Source organism: Cupressus sempervirens, chromosome 11, assembly GCF_028749045.1.
Source record: "Cupressus sempervirens isolate cs-2001-9-10 chromosome 11, ASM2874904v1, whole genome shotgun sequence".
Lineage (NCBI taxonomy): Eukaryota > Viridiplantae > Streptophyta > Pinopsida > Cupressales > Cupressaceae > Cupressus > Cupressus sempervirens.
In genome coordinates this window covers 634601966-634623886 of record NC_143128.1, presented here as the reverse complement: position 1 = coordinate 634623886, position 21921 = coordinate 634601966, and positions in this window count along the sequence as shown.

Genomic DNA, 21921 nt, shown 5'->3' with positions numbered 1-21921 from the left:
TTAGAAAGAAACAAGCCATAACTCAATTAAATGGCTCTAGTTGCTGATTAGCTAAGTTGATATATATGTATATTTAACTAGGTTATGGCTTCTACAAGGGAATGAGCTTCATGATTATGATATTTACACAGAAGCAGAACTTGCTTCTTCAACTCCTTACACTCAATTCTTCACTGAAGTTATTCTTCCAATAGTGAGAATTGATGCTACAAATTCTTGGGAACCAAGGGACCCTGAACCTATGCTACATTTTTTGGAGACATGAGAGAAGTTACTACTAGCTTCAATACTTCATAACATTCAGGACCATATAGTGATGCCCAAATGAAAGAGATGTAGAGATCAGAAAGGCACAACAACAAGATGCAGAGATTATAAGGGCATGATGACAAAATGCAGTGATCACAAGGGCATGACAACAAGATCCTAGATCTCCATATAATATATACATATTGTTACTAAATAGATTTTTCCTTCAAAGAAATAATAAAATAAACTGACTCTTAAATGCCCAGAAAGAAGAATAAATAGAACTAATAGTTGGATGGGCTATCATAGGATGACAACTCTCCTCTGAATTGAGTAGCACAACTCCCTCATTGAAAGATTTACAATGAATTGAATAATAGGATATATCTTTAACTCGAAGATACCAAGGGTTTCTAACATTCATTCATAAACATAAAGTGAATGTGATCTCTACATTTATAGGTTAGAATAAAGAGAGAAAGATCAACAAACAACCACATGACTATTCATTCAATCCTTCCTTAAATTGCAGATAAAATGCAGAAAAATGTTATTTGTTCTACAAACTATAAGAGACAATAGGACTACATCCAAAACACAAAAGATATGACCACACGATCAGTATCAATCCAAGAAAGATATATTAAGACCACAAGACCTGATAAATATAAACTTCCCTTTGTTTTATACACAAAATAAAAGAAACCACACGCTTTTCCTGTTCCAATAATTAAAATCAACTTTACAGAAAAATAAATAATCTTCCCCTTTCCCTATTATAAAACAGAACATATGCCTTCCCTCTAGTAGACACATGACATGCATAATAAGAAAAACTTTATTTACATCATTCAATTTCCTATTTAACATCCCTCTTCTGCCCGTAACCCTTCAGTTACCAATATAACTGATTATTGGGAACCACTAGTCCTCGATTGATAATGTTATTGGATCTTTGATTTCTTTTGTAATTCCTTCCCTCCTTAAATCAGTTTGCGACAGGTAGATGGACACAGTATTTGATTCATTTCACTTCTTTGATATTAAGTATATCTGTCTCCTTTTGCTTCAAACATATCATCTTAATAGATGATAAGGCCAAGACCGGTTCTAAAGTGAAATATATCCTCTCTGAGATAGGTGTCACTCTTAGCATAGGAGTCGGGTTACTGGGGTTCATGGTTATGCAGTTTCTTTGGAGGCATTTCGTTGAACACCTCTCTATCTTCTACGCTGCCAGGTATACCATGGAATTTGAAATTTCTTGTTTCAACACCACTTCTTCATTATATGTAAATGAATCGACTCCAAGATATTGACATATTCTCTTAGTTAAAGATCTACATTTTCCCAATTAAAACCCGCTATGGTGAAGACTTGGGTGTTGAACTTCGCACCATGCGGCAAAGGGGACTACGAGACATTACCTTAACACCTGCAGCTCATGCCATGACACTCAACAGGGGGTACAAGACATGGAATTGGAGTCTATAAATATATCTCTGATTCAAAACTTTAACTTGGGACTCGATGGCATGGAGAGTAATAAGCTCAGCCTTAATCATTTCGTCCAATCCCTCGCACGTGTTCTTTGATCATCCTGATGTGATATTGTTTAGACTTATACCGTGCCCTTCCTCATGGCCTTGAGAAACCCGAGGCATCTCTTTGATCTCTACTCTTTCGATGGGCAAGTATTGGTGGTGCTTCATCAAACAGATTGCATGCATGGTCCGCAGGGTCTTACCTGTGTTACTCATCCCGTGCTTATGCACAAATCCATCTCCATTAACTTTGATAGCATCATGCATTGGGTCAGGCAATTTTTAGAGATCTTCTTTGTGCCTACTCTTTGTGCATCCATTATTTGTAACCGGCACCTATACTAATGCGACAAGGAAGCCTGTGCCTTCCCAACTTGACTATTTATATTGTGACAAAGTTTTCCCCCTACTCTCAAAAGAGGAAATATTTCTACACATGAATCTAGAGGTGTTTTGTGGGTTCAGCCTTTGAATTGCATATTCCCTTATTTAGAGGATGGCCCATTGAGGATCCAACTCGGGTAGCGCTTATTCTCAAACTGCAACTCACGAGAATAAGTTATGATGCTTGAGGCGAATCTGATCCTCGCCATCAGGGGATATCTGTGTTGATCACTGGGGTCGAACAGGACCATGGCATCTTTAAATAGAGAAAGAAAATAAACCATTGTGCCCTCCTTGGAGTTGCAGTTATGATGTAGACCCACACCAAAACTAGGTGTCAATGCATTTTATCAAACAACTCACAACCATTTCTCATGGTATACGATGAGGTTTTACTTTCTTCATTGGTGTTGTGGAATGATTTTAATTGCTATCTTTACTTCTTAGGACATATCCCATGGAATTCGAGCCCTATGATCATATCAACATTACATGAGTTCAAGACAACTGAGTCGGTGTAATTAGAAAACATTGTCCCACATTTGCAGTTCTGGCCCATATCCATAGAGCTATGCTTTCTGTTTTTAATTTTGCAAACAAGGCAATTGTTGAGGGCATCCAATGTTTGACTGCCTCTAATAAGCACAAACCACCAACAGTGATAAGCTATAATGATATGTCATTGAACATTAGTACTCAAGGCTTTATGATTTAAAATGTGTATTTTGACTCATGACCTAAACTCAGATTCTAAATTTGCATCTCGAACTTGCATTCTACACTAATGATCTTATTGTTTGAACTGACAACCTATGCTCATGAAGTTGGATTTGGATAGTGATCTTTGAAACTGCAAGATAGAACTTTAACTTTAAATTTGAACTCTGAATTCAATTTTGAACACCTAAACTTTGAACTTGTAATGGTGCGTCTTTGATGAATCCAGATTCTCAAACTTAACTTTTGAATCTACCTTCTTGAATTGTAGATTTTGAACCTTCAATAATTTGAACATCTCAACCTAAACTATAAGACCTCCTTGAACCATTACTTATGCATGGAACCTCAAAACTTTGAATCTTGAACTCTGAACTTGAACCTCTGAACTTCGAGGTTTGAAGTTTAGTTTCAACATATTCCCAAAACATTGACTTCTTCACAAGTCATAGACTACAAAACCATCTTTAGCAATAAAAATCAACAAAAGATTCCTTCTATGGGATCAAATTTGAAGTTTAAACTATGGGTATTAAAACCTGGTAACACATACATACATATGCACACATACATACATAGTTATATACATAAATATGTATATATACATACATATACATACATACATTGTCATGTCCCCAATTTTTGGTGACAGTTCGATTTAATTAATTTAATTAATGGTTGTCCAAGGACGACTAATTAGTTATTTTAATTAAATAAATAGATATTAAAAGATGACCTTGTATTTAATAAAGTGACTTGGAAAATATTTAATAAAGTCACTTGAGGGATAAGATCAAAAAGGTTCTAGAAGTCTCTGGAGAGGATGGAGAAAAAAGAATAAATAGGCACCCCGGGGCTCCATTCGAAGAAGGCGGTTGATTATCTCTCTTTGTGTTTCAGATTGTGATTCAATTACGGGTGCATTGTGGAACCTAGGGTTTCTACAATTGTCACAGTTGGCCATTGAGAACGAAAACTCTCAATAGGTACGCAATTTTGAGGGTGTGAAATATCATCTGAATTATTGCAGATTGGAGGTGACATTCAGTCATTTCATCAGGCGATTATTTGTGGCTTAAGGCCAACTTCATGGTTTTTGCATCACTATTCATTTAAGGATCAACAAGGATAGGGTTAGTCGACATTTCACAAATTATTGCAGGATATTGTTTGACATGTGAAATTGGGATCAGGGCCAATTACAAGGTTAAGCGGTTAGCCGGCAGTTGCGGCGAATACTTAAGGGTTGGTTGCAGGTAGAAACTCCAAGTCGACATTGTTGGCGGATCGCATGCCACACCTCTCCACGGGATTGATCTCGCACTCTCATCCTGGCATGTCACTCGTCAACACATGCATTAGTCCATAAGGCAGCCTGAAGAAGCAAACGGAAGCAGAAATCGCACAAAGGTTAGTTTAATTGCAGAGGAGTTTTTCGTATCAGTTTCAACCTCCCTAGTAACCAGCAGGCTCGGCTTCCAATAATTCGGGCACCTTCGCAAGATGCAATCTGCATCTAATCAAAACTAATCTGGAAATCCCAACAAAGGATTCGACCATGCAAATTATAGGCTAAGGAGTAATTTATTGGGAAGCCAACGTGTAGGGAGGAATGACCACAAAACCGGCCAGCAACAAGTTTGAAGAAATCATGCATTCTAGAACATAATATGTAACTGGCCATCAGCGTGGGTAACGAAAGACGAAGGTGACTAGGCGATGAGGGTTAACGCATGCTCATACACGGATCCAGTCTACGATTGCCGTCGCCAGAATTGGGATATGAGACCATCCGCAATAAACACATAACCGCAGGTCGGATCCATAGCTCTGTTATGGTTTGCAAAGAGCATACAGATTCCAACATTTTAGTTGGTCATGTGACAAAGATAGGAGATATAGCTGGGCCACGCATTTTAGGCATATCGTGGATGTAGTCTTATACATGGCGGGAGATGATTTATCATCAAATCGCCTTTGAGAGCTATCAGAAAGCGTTTTGGGTCAGTTGATGAGATGGGAGTATTGGAAATGACAACGAATGATGGTGCTATCTATATGGAAAATAAAGCAGTTGTTAATAGTGGAAGTGCTAGAGGTTGGGCGGAGTATAAACTGCAGAAGAGTGGTCGAATTGGTGGGCACTGGCCTATGTTCTCTAGATAGAATATGTTCGGTTTGTTTAGATTCATCGGCTTGGGGAACGGTGATGGTTGGGGTTGAGGCAGAAAAAAAACAAAGTCTCAATCGGTATTTCAGTATCGATTCTTCTCTTGCCAGGTGCATCTAATTAATTATAGCATTTGCAAGTTGTTTAATTTAGCAAATAAAGTTGGCATTTGATAAATTGTTCTACCTCAGTTGGGGAAATTTTAGTAGTTCTTCAAATCAGAACCCTTTACTAGTATCAGAGCTCGATTGCTAATTGTTTGACGAAATGTCAAACCTTTGAAGTTTTAGTATTTTTTTGGTGCTGGAGAAAGCAATAACCTGTCAGGGTTACTACAGTGGTATCAGAGCGGTTTTCTTGCCATCCTGTGGGGTGAGAACCAAATTACATGAGTGATCAGCACTCTACTTCAACCAAGATGGACAGGTACAGCACAAAGTCTCCAAGGACACAATCTTGGACAAGTAATAGATGCAGTATTCAAAGTCGGAATTGTGGAAAGGAGGACTATTCAGGTATTCAGGATGAGCTCAGAAAGATCAAACATAACATGTCTGAACTGTTGGTTAAACACCACCATATGCTTGACAGGCTGTCCGTCCCAGCTAAGGTGAGTAAGTCAACTGGATTTCGTTTTGACAAATCTTCTCACAAAGCGTTGACTGATACAATGAGAGATGCTACTAGGAACCTTAATGAGGAGTTTGAGAAACAAGTGTGAAACATGTCAGAGGCTTCAGTTCGGTCACAGGAAGAAGTGGTGAAGAATATTACGCTGATAGATAATAATTGTCAACTTGACACTCAAGTTGAGACAGTTGTATACAGGTTTCCCAAGGGTGATGTCTCATGTACTCAGGGTAGTTTGGTTCCGACAAGCAATGATTACAGTGAAGTGAGTTCAGATGATGATGAAGATGTCATTGTGCATGGTGATGAGATACCTGGTGAAAATAAGCAGACATCGAGCATTTATGATTTTGCTGACAGAGAGTACCAGGCTCAGTTAGATGCTTCGTCACATGAGGATGAGAATGGTAGTACTTCACATGATTTGTCCAGCCAGCTGAAGGTAAGAAAAGATAGTATTGTGGCTTCTTTATCTCATCATGACAGGATGCGGGAGATGTTAGAAGAGCACATCCAGATGATTCAGTTACAAGGAAGACATAAGGGAGTTCAGGAAAATTCTTCTTGCTGTGACTTACACGCAATTGGTGAAGGAATGGGAAAGACGAAGTTGAGCTATTTGCATCTTCTATCAGACCGTGATCATCTTCTAAGCCTTACCAAAGATTATTCAGATGCCTTGAGGAGGAAGGAGGAGGAAGTTGTCAAGCTTTCTTGCGAGCTTGAGGACACTCGAGCAACTTTGGCATTACAGGACTGGGAGAGACATGAGAATGAGCATGGCATGGAGCTAAGTTTAATTTCATCTGGTACGTCTAACACTCAGCTTTCTACATTTGACGGATCATATATGGTAGCTGATAATGTTACGAGTTCATCTTGCATTCACATCCAGCTTACAAGGACAATGGCAGACAGGTATGTGAAGTTAGTTGGTATTGGTCACATTACTCAGGTAAGGAGTTTGCTTGAGTTACCAGCTGTTCCTTGTTTACGGATATGGACTCAAGAATGTTTCAGGGGCATTTGGGGTTCAGTTAACTGGAGATCTTTAAATAGTAGCAATGTTTGTTTGAATGCTATCATGAATTTGATTAGCAGAATATACAGTGTTGTCTTCCCTTGTGCCAGTAGAACATCCGATGTTGGTATTAGTTTTTATACACTGGTATTGGGCTTGGTTCATATATGTAGACGACCCTTCTTGCTGAAAGGTGTTGAAGATTTTTCATATTTGCTAGTGTGTATAGATGAGTCCCAGGATCATTTTGGCCTTGATGACATCCAGGAGAATGAAATGGACAGTTTTGAAGACGCAATTTCTTTGTCAATTTCTTTGGGTACAGAAGAGCTTGATAGCAGTACTACAATTTTTGACAAATTGGATATTGATATGGACCTTGGAGATGATTCACGAGATATGGATGTTAATATTAAGGATACTCCTTTAAGAGCTCCAGAAGGAGTTTATAGAAGACAGTCTAGCCAGAGCCATCATGTGATTAGCCAATTGAAAGTTAGTGAGGGAGACATTGCTATCGCTTGTGAGCATTTTGATACTGCTCATCAATTGTTGGCTATTACTGGTTGGGGTACTTCTATGACAGATGAGTTCTGCGGTGGTTACTTTTCTTTGGCAGAGATTCATGCCTTGCGTGAAGCTGTTTGGATTTTGAAGCAGGATTATTTACGATTGGTAGCCGACCGTGATCACTTGGTTGAGTGGGGGAGTACAGCATATGAGGCACTCTTGGATCGTGAAGAGGAGGTGAGTGAGCTTTCCCAAGAGCTCATAGCGACTACTGAGGTGTTAGAGGACACACAGCGAGATCTACAGAAGTCGCAGTTTCAGTTGAAGGAGGTGACCGTGGAGTTGGAGCATTTACGGTCAAAACCAGCCCCAGACCCAGTTCATTTGACTACTAAGGTGAATGATGGTAAGTACACTTCCGCAGTTACTACTAAGGAGCATATTGTTAAGGCCGACACATATATTCAAGATTTGGTAGTAGCTGGTTCTAATGAATTTGGGATACCAGTAGAGTCAAGTCTCCAGATTGATTCTTCTCTGATAAACGACAGTGTGGTACAGCTGAGTATGCCACCCTTTCAGGAGGACCAGATGTGGTGTAAAGGGGAGTATGTTAATGCTTCCTTGTATAATTTTTACTGCATTAAACCGTTCATGGAGTATTTGTTGGATAGTGCATGTGTTCATTTGGACTCGCATGAAGTGACAGAAGGTGTTCTCATCCATGATACTAGTGTTATTTGCAGATTGGTTGAGAAGATTATAGGGGTCCTTTCTACTATGCTACCTCACAGGGATCTCGAGAAGGGGTTTGTTGAGCAGAGTGCACAAGGACCTATCCGACCTACAGTCACTTGAAGTCAGAAAATGGAGCCATATGTTGATTACCAGTTCAGTGATGATGAGCTAGCAGCAGAATTTGGAGGTTCTTACCAGCATTATACGGTAGGGTACGCTCATCATTTCTCTTTTGACACAGAGATAGAAGATTTTATTTCACGAAGATGTAGATTGGCTCCAGTTTCTTACCATCCATTAGGGGATAGATTGGCACCATCTTTTGAAAATAAAACTGGTAGTAGCAAGTTACTCGGCCTGCAGCATCGACACGCTCGGAGCAGTTTTTCAGAGATTGAATTTGCTGGCAGTAATTCAGGTACCTATGGCTGTTGTCATATCTACAGTGCAGTTGGGTGCAGGTGTCATTTTGACAGGGGCTTGAGTTTTGATAGAGTTGATGTTTCAGTTGGCTTGAGTTCCGCAGAATGGTTTCTTCTACTGACATCTACAGTTGGTTTTCAGATGATTTCATCAGAAGTGTTAGTTGTTTGGATGTTGAGTACAGTTTCTTAGTTACTGGTATTGATGATTTCTCCACGGGAGTATGATGAGGATTGGGATGACATAAAAATTTACATTTGGGACCCAGGCATACTGATTGGTTCATGGTTCAGCCATTGCTTGGGGACAAGCAATTTTAGGAAGGGCGGACTGTCATGTCCCCAATTTTTGGTGACAGTTCGATTTAATTAATTTAATTAATGGTTGTCCAAGGACGACTAATTAGTTATTTTAATTAAATAAATAGATATTAAAAGATGACCTTTTATTTAATAAAGTGACTTGGAAAATATTTAATAAAGTCACTTGAGGGATAAGATCAAAAAGGTTCTAGAAGTCTCTGGAGAGGATGGAGAAAAAAGAATAAATAGGCACCCCGGGGCTCCATTCGAAGAAGGCGGTTGATTATCTCTCTTTGTGTTTTAGATTGTGATTCAATTACGGGTGCATTATGGAACCTAGGGTTTCTACAATTGTCACAGTTGGTCATTGAGAACGAAAACTCTCAATAGGTACGCAATTTTGAGGGTGTGAAATATCATCTAAATTATTGCAGATTGGAGGTGACATTCAGTCATTTCATCAGGCGATTATTTGTGGCTTAAGGCCAACTTCATGGTTTTTGCATCACTATTCATTTAAGGATCAACAAGGATAGGGTTAGTCGACATTTCACAAATTATTGCAGGATATTGTTTGACATGTGAAATTGGGATCAGGGCCAATTACAAGGTTAAGCGGTTAGCCGGCAGTTGCGGCGAATACTTAAGGGTTGGTTGCAGGTAGAAACTCCAAGTCGACATTGTTGGCGGATCGCATGCCACACCTCTCCACGGGATTGATCTCGCACTCTCATCCTGGCATGTCACTCGTCAACACATGCATTAGTCCATAAGGTAGCTTGAAGAAGCAAACAGAAGTAGAAATCGTGCAAAGGTTAGTTTAATTGCAGAGGAGTTTTCCGTATCAGTTTCAACCTCCCTAGCAACCAGCAGGCTCGGCTTCCAATAATTCGGGCACCTTCGCAAGATGCAATCTGCAACTAATCAAAACTAATCTGGAAATCCCAACAAAGGATTCGACCATGCAAATTACAAGCTAAGGAGTAATTTATTGGGAAGCCAATGTGTAGGGAGGAATGACCACAAAACTGGCCAGCAACAAGTTTGAAGAAATCGTGCATTCTAGAACATAATATGTAACCGGCCATCAGCGTGGGTAACGAAATACGAAGGTGACTAGGCGATGAGGGTTAACACATGCTCATACACGGATCCAGTCTACGATTGTCGTCGCCAGAATTGGGATACGAGACCATCCGCAATAAACACATAACCGCAGGTCGGATCCATAGCTCTGTTATGGTTTGCAAAGAGCATATAGATTCCAACATTTTAGTTGGTCATGTGACAAAGACAGGAGATATAGCCAGGCCACGCATTTTAGGCATATCGTGGATGTAGTCTTATACATGGCGGGAGATGATTTATCATCAAATCGCCTTTGAGAGCTGTCAGAAAGCGTTTTGGGTCAATTGATGAGATGGGAGTATTGGAAATGACAACGAATGATGGTGCTATCTATATGGAAAATAAAGCAGTTGTTAACAGTTGAAGTGCTGGAGGTTGGGCGGAGTATAAACTGCAGAAGAGTGGTCAAATTGGTGGGCACTGGCCTATGTTCTCTAGATAGAATATGTTCGGTTTGTTTAGATTCATCGGCTTGGGGAACGGTGATGGTTGGGGTTGAGGCAAAAAAAAAACAAAGTCTCAATCGATATTTCAGTATCGATTCTTCTCTTGCCAGGTGCATCTAATTAATTATAGCATTTGCAAGTTGTTTAATTTAGGAAATAAAGTTGGCATTTGATAAATTGTTGTACCTCAGTTGGGGAAATTTTAGTAGTTCTTCAAATCAGAACCCTTTACTAGTATCAGAGCTCGATTGCTAATTGTTTGACGAAATGTCAAACCTTTGAAGTTTTAGTATTTTTTTGGTGCTGGAGAAAGCAATAACCTGTCAGGGTTACTACATACATACATACATATGTGTATATATAATTGTGTGTGTGTGTGTGTGTGTGTGTGTGTGTGTGTGTGTGTCTGTGTGTGTGTGTGTGTGAATAGAAAGAAAATGGAAACCCTCTTCACAACCCTAATTTAAAAAAGGAATTATCAAAATTGATTAAACATAAGAAAATGTTCAATACTGAAATGGATCAAGTGATGAAAAATAGGGGGAAAGAGGGGGGTGAAGAGTGATCTTTCTATTATGAGAGAGTATATGCCAAAAACCTAAAATAGATAAAAGACATAATCACCTTGAATATAGAAAAATGCTATTTTCTGATGTCTATATGAAGTTTTTGGAAAATCTAAAACTTGTTCCTGATTGGAAATGTCGAGCTAGAAAAAAACCAAAAATATTTTGTCTTTTTGAAGGGAGCTAGACCTTGACCCTGATGGTGGGGCATAATCTTACCCTAGGGCACAATTGTACCCTAGAAAGTCAACCTTGACCTACATTACTCCAACAAAATTTCTATTCATGGATCTTGCAAGTTTGATGAAAAGGGTATCTGAATATGCTATCCAATTTGTTGTTCCACACCTATATTTGGAAAAAAAAAATGATTTTTTTTTTTGGATGAGGGGTTTGCCTTAGTCAAAACTTAGTTTGGAATCAACCTTAATAAACGAATAGAGAATGCTAGCAAGTAGTAGAAGTAAATCTAGCAATGAAGCTATGATATTAAATAGATATGCAATTGTATTTGAAGTATAAACACGTATATTGATATGAAAGCTTAAACATAACATTAATAAATGTAAATCAAAACCTCCATGACTGTATGCTTAGGATCCACCTTAAAAGAAGTATGAATAGATCTTGAAGATGAACAGAGGATTTTGAAGGAAGATCACACCACCATGATGGCTAGATCCAGGGTTTTGAATGATGAATCTTGAATGCTTGAACCAAATTTTTTCAAAGGATTGAATGCTTCAATCCTTGATCTTCAATGGAAAACTTGAATGATAGAATGCTTGCTCACCTAAAACGTAAGTAGTTTCTCATAGATAGTAGATTTGCTCATAGTAAGTGGATGCTCTTCATAAAGGGTAGATGTCAATATGAGGGAAGATAGTTTCCTTATATAGAGATCTAGGACACTAACTCCTAGAGAAGGCTGAGATACGAGCATTAAATCTTATTTAAAATTAACCCCTTGGAATAGACCTAGATTAAATATTATTTAAAAGTCTACCATTCTAAAACCTGAAATAGTTGACTTCAAAGCAGGAACTGAAACTTTCCAAATCCTAAGATACCAAAACTCCTGGAAATTGAAAATAGGTCATGGGGTTAGGGATGAGGTCGACCTACCCTAGGTCAGGGTCATGGTCATCATCTAGGTAAGGGTCAAGGTCAACCTTGATCGGAGAAGGTTTTCCTTGACCCAGTGGCCAATGTCCTCAATTTCACATATCAGTTTGTCAGAAATAGGCTAGAAATAGAGAGAGAAAAGAATAATAGGGGGGAAACTACTAGATCCATGCAAATACCCATTGAAGGCACTCAACAAGACCCCAGACCACTTATTTAGAGGGTTAAATGTTCTTAAGATGGAAGTGCTTCCATTTTAAGATGATACATTAAGCCCCCACTTTAGCAAGAGTATGGACTTAATGCAAACTCTTGATAAAGGAAGAGAAGAAAGAAGAGCTCCAAGTGGATTCATAATGAGATAAAATAATAATTAGCTAAGGACATAAACCCCCAAGATAAATATTCTAACTCAACAAACACACACGAGGGTGCAAAAACAAAACCAAAACAACAATATAAAAGGGTTAGTACTAAACAAACCCAAATCAACTCGCACAAGAAACCTTACTAAGAAATATTTCTCACACTAATATTATATTTGGAAAACTATCATAAAAAATATATTTGATTACATAAGAAAGACAAGAGAAAGAATATAAATAACATAGCTTCATAATCCAATCCTACTAGCATGAAAGTGGAAAGAAAGAAAAAGAAGAAAGTGACTACCTCACCAAGTAAGATGCGCACCTTACCATGAATCACCAAGGGTGAGGGAGAGCCCAATAGGTGGCTAAATTTGATAGTCCACTTATAAAATGTGCTTGCAATTGTAATGCATCTTTTGATGACCTCTAGAATATCCATAGATCCACCTTCTTGTATGACTATGAATATCAAATGTGTGTCCCCTCAGGATTTAGTAACTTATGTGCATTACCTTAGGAAGATTTAGCATATTGAAAAATGTGTATCTCTTTAAGATTTAACAAATTATGTGTGTTACCCTCAGAGGATTTAGCAATGTGTGTCTCTTTAGGATTTAACAACTTATGTACATTACCTTCAGGGATTTGGCATATATAAAAAATTAAAAAAATGTGTGTCTCTTCAAGATTTAGCAACTTATGTGCATTACCTTCCAATATTTAGCATATAAAATAAAAACTATAGTACAAGGGAGACCCTATATATGCCCCCCTCCTTATCATGGCTATTGAATAGACATGATAAGGAAGAAGAAAAGGATACCTACTTCACAACATAAGCATATATCTTGTTTGACAATAATGTACATACCATATTCTTAGCATATAAAATAAAAACTATAGTACACAGGAGACCCTATATATTCCCCCCTCCTTATCATGGTTGTCTACTAGACATGATAAGGAAGAAGAAGAAGATACCTACTTCACAACATAAGCAAATATTTTATTTAACATTAATGTATACCATATTCTTAGTGAGGGATGTTGATCCTTACAAGCAAGAACATAGATAATCATGAAAATGATATGTCATTTATGGAAAGAGGATCCTCAAAGAAAGAGATCTTATCAACAAGACTCCCATCATAGATGAATTATTTTCAATAAAAAACCATCTTTCAAATCAAATGAGAACAAAGATTTTGATCATCAAGTTCCTTATAAAGAAGGGGGAAATGAATCTTTGGAATAAGGAAAACAACTCTAACACCAAACCAAGGGTAAGAGTTTATAAAGAATCATAATTTGAAACATAGAGTAGAGGTGATGATCTAGGAAAAGAACCCCTCAAATAAAAATATTATCCATAATCAAAATATTTATCAGTATGATGAAATAATATTGCAATATTAACAAATGCCATGAAGCTAAGGAAAGCAGTTCCCTAGACAAAGAGAAAGAAGGAATAACCTTGCTCCCCAGGGAGGAAGACAATGGACATCTTTAAAAAAACAAATGTCATAGAAAAAATATCTTGAATAGACTCTATCAATGATTATAAACATAATAAAAAACCATACAGAGATAGAATAGAAATAATATTGATTAAGCTCAAGGCACAAAATATGCGACAAGGCTAATGGATCTTAAGAGACTAGATGAAAATACACCTCTTGCCCCCTAGTCCAGAGACAAGAGGAAAAGAGATTTATATTATATCAACAAGATGGGAATCCCCTATATCAAAATTATAAAGGAATTGTAAAATTGCATGAGAATGAGATATAATTCCTAAAGTAGCTCATTCATCCAAAAGAAAAATAAGTCTATCAAATGAATCTTTAGCGGAAGTTTTAAATGTAGAAAGAATAGTATCAATTAAATTCACAAAAGCAAAAGAAAGAATAAAATGAAAGATCGTGAACATAATAAATTTAATGATACTCTCATAAACATCATAATTTTGGTAAGGAGATGCTAATAGAAGGGTAATAAATAACATAACCATAAACCAAAGAAACTTCATCATTTTCATAGTAAAGGAAATGCAAGAAATGGTTTTTGTATTTTTGAATTGTAAAATGCAAGAGCATAAACTAAATATAATCTTAATGCAAGAAATTAACCAATCTATGAAATGAAATATAACACCACAAAGAATAATAGGGCATCTAACTCCACAAAATAAAAGAGGGTAAGCATGTCGAGTTCACCAAAATGAATAGAAAGAAAATGGAAATCCTCTTCACAACACTAATTTTCAAAAGGAATGATCCAAATTGATTAAACACAAGAAAGTTTTAAATGAAGAAATGGAACAAGTGATGAAAAATAGGGGGAAAGAGGGGGGTTAATAGTGATCTTTCTATTATCAGAGAGTATGTGCCAAAAACCTAAAATAGATAAAAGAAAAATACTCACCTTGAATCTGGAAAAATGTTATTTGTTTGATGTCTATATGAAGTTTATGGAAAATCTACAACCTATTCCAGATTGGAAATGTTGAGATAGAGAGAACCCATAAATATTTTGTATTTTTGAAGGGAGGTTGACCTTGACCATGATGATGGGGCACAATCTTGCCTCATGGCACAATTGTACCCTAAAAAGTTGACCTTGACCTGTACTGCTTTGACAAAATTTCTATTCATGGATCTCACAAGTTTGACAAAAAGGGTATTTGAATCTACATTCCAATTCGTTGTTCCACACTTGTATCTGCAAGAAAAATGGCTTTTCTTTTTTGGATGAGGGGATTGCCTTAGTCAAACCCTGGTTTGGGTTCAACCTTAATAATTGAATAGAGAATGCTAGCAAGGAGTAGAAATAAATCTAACAATGAAGCTATGATATTAAATATATATGCAATTGCATTTGAAATATAAACAATTATATTGATATGAAAGCTTAAACATAACATTAACAAATGTAAATCAAAACCTCCATGATTGTATGCTTAGGACCACCTTAAAAGAAGTATGAATAGATCTTGAAGATGAAAAAAGGATTTTGAAGGAAGATCGCATCACTATGATAGCTAGATCTAGGGTTTTGAATGATGAATCTTGAATGCTTGAACCAAATCCCTTGAAAGGCTTGAATGCTTCAATATTTGATCTTCAATGGAAAACTTGAATGATAGAATGCTTTCTAATTTGAAAAGTAGGTAGTTTCTCATAGATAGTAGATGCACTCATAGTAAGTGGATGCTCTTCATAAAGGGAGGAAAGCTTCCTTATATAAAGATCTAGGGCACTAAATCCTTGAGAAGGCTAACATAGGAGCATTAAATCTCATTTAACATTAACCCCTAGGAATAGACATAGATTAATTTAATTTAAGAGTCTACCATTTTGAAACCCAAAACAACTGACCCAAAAGCAGGAAAAGAAACTTTCTGAAGCCCAAGATCCCAAAACTCCTTGACATTAAAAATAGTACCTAGGGTAAGGGATGAGGTTAACCTTTCCCTAGGTCAATTTTGAGGGCATCCTTGACCTAGGTTAGGGTCAAGGTTAACCTTGACCCAAAAGGTCATCCTTGACCTAGAGGCCAAAGTCCTCAATTTCACAAATCAATTTGTCAAAAATAGGCTAGAAAGGAGAGAGGTAAATAGAACAAGGGAAAAACTACCATATCCATGCAAAGACCCATTTAAGGCCCTTGACATGACTCCAGACCACTTACTCAGAGGGATAAACACTCTTAACATGGAAGTGATTCCATTTTAAGGCAATATAGTATGTATACAAAGAGATTTTTTTTAAGGTTCTTATTACATCTTAGTGCAACAAAAAAATTGATCCAGCTACATACATATTCCTGAATCCAAATAATTAAATAATAAAACTCACTCAAATCATGCTAAGGACCTAGCTTAGGATCCTGCACAAACCTAATGTAGAGTTAATGGGAAATGTGTGTGTGTGTGTGTGTGTGTGTGTGTGTAATGCATGTATATAGGTGAAATATAATACCCATTAAAAATGAAATTAACTCTGCCCATTTTTCTTGGTCTATATATATATATATATATATATATATATATATATATATATATATATATATATATACCTACCTACCTACCTACCTAAATACATACATACATACATACATACATACATATATATACATACATATATACATGCATAGATACATACATACATACATATACACATACATATATACATACATATATACGTACATAAATACATATACATATAAATATATATAATATATATACATACATACATACATTGACATCCTTTGTAGGGTTTTGAGGTAATGTCATTGTCATAGAGGCTTTTGCAAGGGAATGAGCCTTGTGATTATGGCATTTACACAAAACAAATAGGAGATGATTAATCTCATATTTTCTTTACTTTGTGGTTTATTTTATGTAGTCCCCCATGTGGCCTGTGGTAAAATATGTATTGCATCTACATTTTATTTTCCATTACAACATCAATAGTAGGTACTTGAGATCCTCATAGGGAGAGTGTGCCAATACATGCATGGTTACATCTTTGGCTTCCATTGTTAGGAAAACATATGGAGCCTTTATATCAAACCATTTTTTAGAAATTGGGGAATGTGCTTCATGTCTGACATTCAAGTGATGTATCTGCATATGCAATTTTATCACCTTGAAAAACTATATTTGATCCTACTAGATGGGAATAGCTGATTATTCCTTTTATTGTACCTAATCCAATGACAATTCTATAAGAATTTATAATCAACCTAGCTAATTTGAAACTATACCCATTTAGTTGGGTTATGGCTTGTATATGTTCATATATTTAACTAGGTTATGGCTTTTGTAAGGGAATGAGCCTCATGATTATGACATTTACATAGAAGTAGAACTTGCTTCTTCAACTCCTTACACTCAACTCTTAACTAAAGTTATTCTTCTAGCAGTGAGAGTTGTTGCTACAAATTCCTAGGAGCCAGGGAACCCTAAACCTATGCTACATTTTTTGGAGACATGGGAGAAGTTACTACCAACTTCAATAATTCATTACATTATGGAACATATAATGATGCCAAAATTAATAATGGTAGTAGATACTTGGGATCCTTGCAAGGAGAACATGCTGATACATGCATGGTTATATCCTTGACTTCTATTTTTGGGCTAGCATATGGAGCCTTTATATCCAACCATTCATTATAAATTGGGAAATGCACTTCATGCCTGACATTCAAGTGATACATCCATATATGTAATTTTATTACCTTGGAAAAATGTATTTGATCCTATTAGTTGGGAACAATTGATTTTTCATTTTATTGTACCTAATCTAATAAAAATTCTATAAGAATTTGTAATCAACCCAGCTAATCAACAATTGGACTGGTTTAACTAGGTTATGGCTTAGGCAAGTTTTATTCCCATTTATCATTTGGTTACAATGTTGGAGGCAAATTTTTTTATTTGTGTAGGATATGGAGGAAGAGTAGTGGTGTTGGAAAACATAAAAATTTAATAATGCAAAGTCACCTTGAGGAACTTTTGAATGCTCTTGGCAAACATGCAGTCACAAATATTCATCATGACCTTTTTTACTTCTGCATGTTTTTGCATGCAACCTTCACACATGTATTGCTCACAAATGTTTACTCAAGAATGTATGTGAACCTAAAATGCATTGATATGTGGTGAAATGTGTAGAAAATCATATAACCATTCATCACACAAGGTATTTTGCTTGGTGTGTTCATACATTAAATTAAGCAGCCAAGTTTGCATTTGAAATCATGATTTATCTATTTTGGGCTTAAGAACTAGTACAATAGCCTAGAAAGAGTACATAAGAAGAGATGGATCTCACATTCATTCATTAATAAAAATATAGCCTTCATTCATTATCACATGAAGTAAAAACAATTATGAGCATCCATAAAATAAGTTCATAATGTCCAAAGCTAACATCTAACATTAGTTTATCTTTTAACATTCATTAACAGTAGCACATAAACACATAACATTAAATAACATGTGAAATAAGGTATTTAAACATGCCTCAACCAATTATAATTTAATTTTGGATTACCTACTTGATTAGTTTGTAATTTTTTTCTCACCAAAAGTCATAAAATGTAAGAACAACTATGCCAAAAAGAGCAATAAAAGATTATTATTGTGCATTAGCCATATCTTTTAGCTCTTTTGGCACAATCATTCTTACAATTTTTTGGCTCAATCTCCAACTAGTCAATATGTTTTTTGAAAAATTATTCTTGGACCATGAGTTAGGAAAAAGAGAAATATCAAACTTGAAAAAGATGTACATAGATGCAATTAATTTCTAAATTTAAATTTTATAAACATACAAAGAGAACCATAGAATAATAAGAAACTATTATGATTTTTACTATTTGAAAATTATAGTTACAAGTGATAAAGTTATATACCTGTGATTCAAAGAATGTAAATCATGGAAATGAAGTATTATAGAAGGTGCAAGCTCAACCACCATCCACCCCCCCCCCCCCCCCCCCCCTCCACCACCACCCCATCTGGATGGCACTGTTAAGTAGATAATAGTTACATCCATATATACATGGTTAAGTGCTACCTCACTATATCCAAGGCTACCTAAGTATGTCCAAGGTGTCTGCACACTATAGGCATACTCCACCTACTAGGATGCCTACATGCCCATATCCATGGGATCAAGACCCTTGAACTACACACACTAACTAATATGTTGTTCTAGTTTCTAGTCTTTTTGATGTAGCTATATTCCTATAATCCCTAGTGAGCTTTAGTCACCTAATAAAACTCTTCACCATCATACACCCACTTGGGAAAATCAAGTAGTTTTCTATAATTACAATACTATAATACCTTGGTGCAACCTTTGTGTTGTAGTTTACAGTTAATTTAACATTAACATATGTATGTCCTAACTTGCTCCTTATATAGTTATGTTTAAAATCTTGTGACAATACCCGAGGCCATGCTACCTATACATACGTATGTACATGCATACAAATAAACACACACACACACACACACATATGCATACATGCATACGTGCATACGTGCATACATACATACATACATACATACATACATACATACATACATACATACATACATACATACATACATACATACATACATACATACATATATATATATAGATCACAAGAGCATGACAATGAGATGTACAAATCACAAGGGCACAACAATAAAATGCAATGATCACAAGGGCACACCAATGAAATCCTAAATCTCCACTAATCTCCACAACCCACAATATCTCTCTCTATATATATACATACATCTTCATATGCAATTTTATCACCTTGCAAAACTGTATTTGATCAGGCTAGCTGGAAACATCTGATTGTTCATTTTATTGTACCTAATCTGATGACAGTTCTATAAGAATTTGCAATCAACCTAGCTAATCAGTAACTAGACCAATTTAACTAGGTTATGGCTTGTTTCTTTCTAAAAATATTTCCAATGATATGTTTTTCTAAAATTTCTTGCCCATTTTTCTTGCTCTGCATTATTTTTGTGTATGATCTTGAGCTAAGTCACTTAGCACGGGTTGAGTGAGTTTTATTGTTTTATTATTTAGATTCTAGAATATGGGCTTTGTTTTATCATTGGCTTTATTCAAGTTCTTATTTTAATGAAGTAACAAAGTGGTTTTTAGGGTGGAAAGGACTATATAATGAAGAGGAAACTTGAAAACTTGAATGTTGAAATGCTGAAATGAAAGCTATGGAGGGTCAAACACCTATGGCAGAGTTACAACACAATGTGAAGTTGATTTTAGATATAAACAAGAAAAAGAAAACACAACATAAAACATTCCCCATTTGTTTTGATTGAGAAGAGTTGCGTGCAAAAGAGGGTGGAGAGCTCTAAATGTTGGCAGAGATTTCATTGCTATGCCCTTGTGATCACTACATTTCATTTCTCTACCCTTATGATCTCTACATTTCATTGTCATGCCCTTGGTGGAGATTAGTGGAGATCTAGGATTTTGTTGTCATGCCCTTGTGATCCATGTTCCCTTCCTTTGTAATTGCATTGATGTGTCATGCCCTTATGATCTCTATGCCCTTTATAGCACTACAACATTTGGGGTCAAATTGTGATGACAATTGCGATGGTAGTGTAATTTGTGGTGTTTAGTCTGAAATGTAGTAGTGTTGCTTTGTGATTTTCTTCAAGGGGAGAAGAGGTACCTATGTAAATGTTCTGTTCTTTTCCTTCTAAACATGTATCTCTTTATATTTCCCCCAACAAGTGATTAGAGAAGCCTCTCTTTATGTATATATATTTGTATATATACATACACACACATATGTGTGTGTCTATGTATGTATGTATGTATGTATAGAGATCTCTCTATTTATATACATATATACATACATAGACATAGACACACACACACACACACACACACACACACACACACACACACACACACACACACACACACACACACACACACATACATACAAACATACATATACATAGATCACAAGGACACAACAATGAGATGTAGAGATACATTTATACATACATACATATACACACATATATATACATACATACATACATACATCTGCATATGCAATTTTATGACCTTGGAAAATTGTATTTGATCTTTACTCAATCACCAGTACAAAAACAACAATATATTACTAAATATACTACTAAAAATTGTAGATATGTGACTAATTTTGCTCACCTGACCAACGGTAGTTATTGTCGGACATTTATCTCCCAACCAAATTTATGATTACACTATTTTAATCATTGATTAGGTCATTAATTTAGTCATTTATTGTTGTTACTTGGTAGTTTATATGATAGTTTATTTTGTAATTTTGGTGGTTTATTTGGAAGTTTATTTTGTATTATATTTGGTAGTATATTTGATAGTTTTTCATTAATTTAGTCATTTATTGTTGTTACTTAGTAGTTTATTTTATAATTTTGGTAGTTTATTTTGTAATGTATTTAGTAGTATATTTGGCAATTTTTTAGTAGTATATATGGTAGTATATTTGGTAATATATTTGGTAGTTTATTAATTAATATTAAGGCACGATGAAATTGAACCACCATCCTCCTACTTATAAAGTAGGTGCTTTTCCATTGAGCTGGTACCCTTTAAAGAATAATGCAAAAAAATAACAAGGTTGTCTTACCAACATTAGATCTACCATGATCATTGTCACTGTAAAATGATAAACTCTTCTTAAAGAACACAAATCTTAGTTATTATGAAAAACAACAATCTAAATCTTTATCAATAAAAATTGAACAATTTTAAATTCTTCTATTCAAACATTTTAAAATTATATTTTATGTCATTACACTTCTCTAAATTCTTGTAGTGATAGACTCTTATAAACTCTTCTAAAATATAAATACCCATAAATGTTAAATGTATTTCAAATGTAAATACATATAAATAAAAAATAGCAATGATTGATAAAAAGTGAAACATTGAAGGAGAGATACATGCGCCAACAATTATGTATCATTAGTTTGTACAAAGTTTAAGTTCTCCAGTCCAAAGATGCAGAAGATTCTAGTTTTATACTATAGGT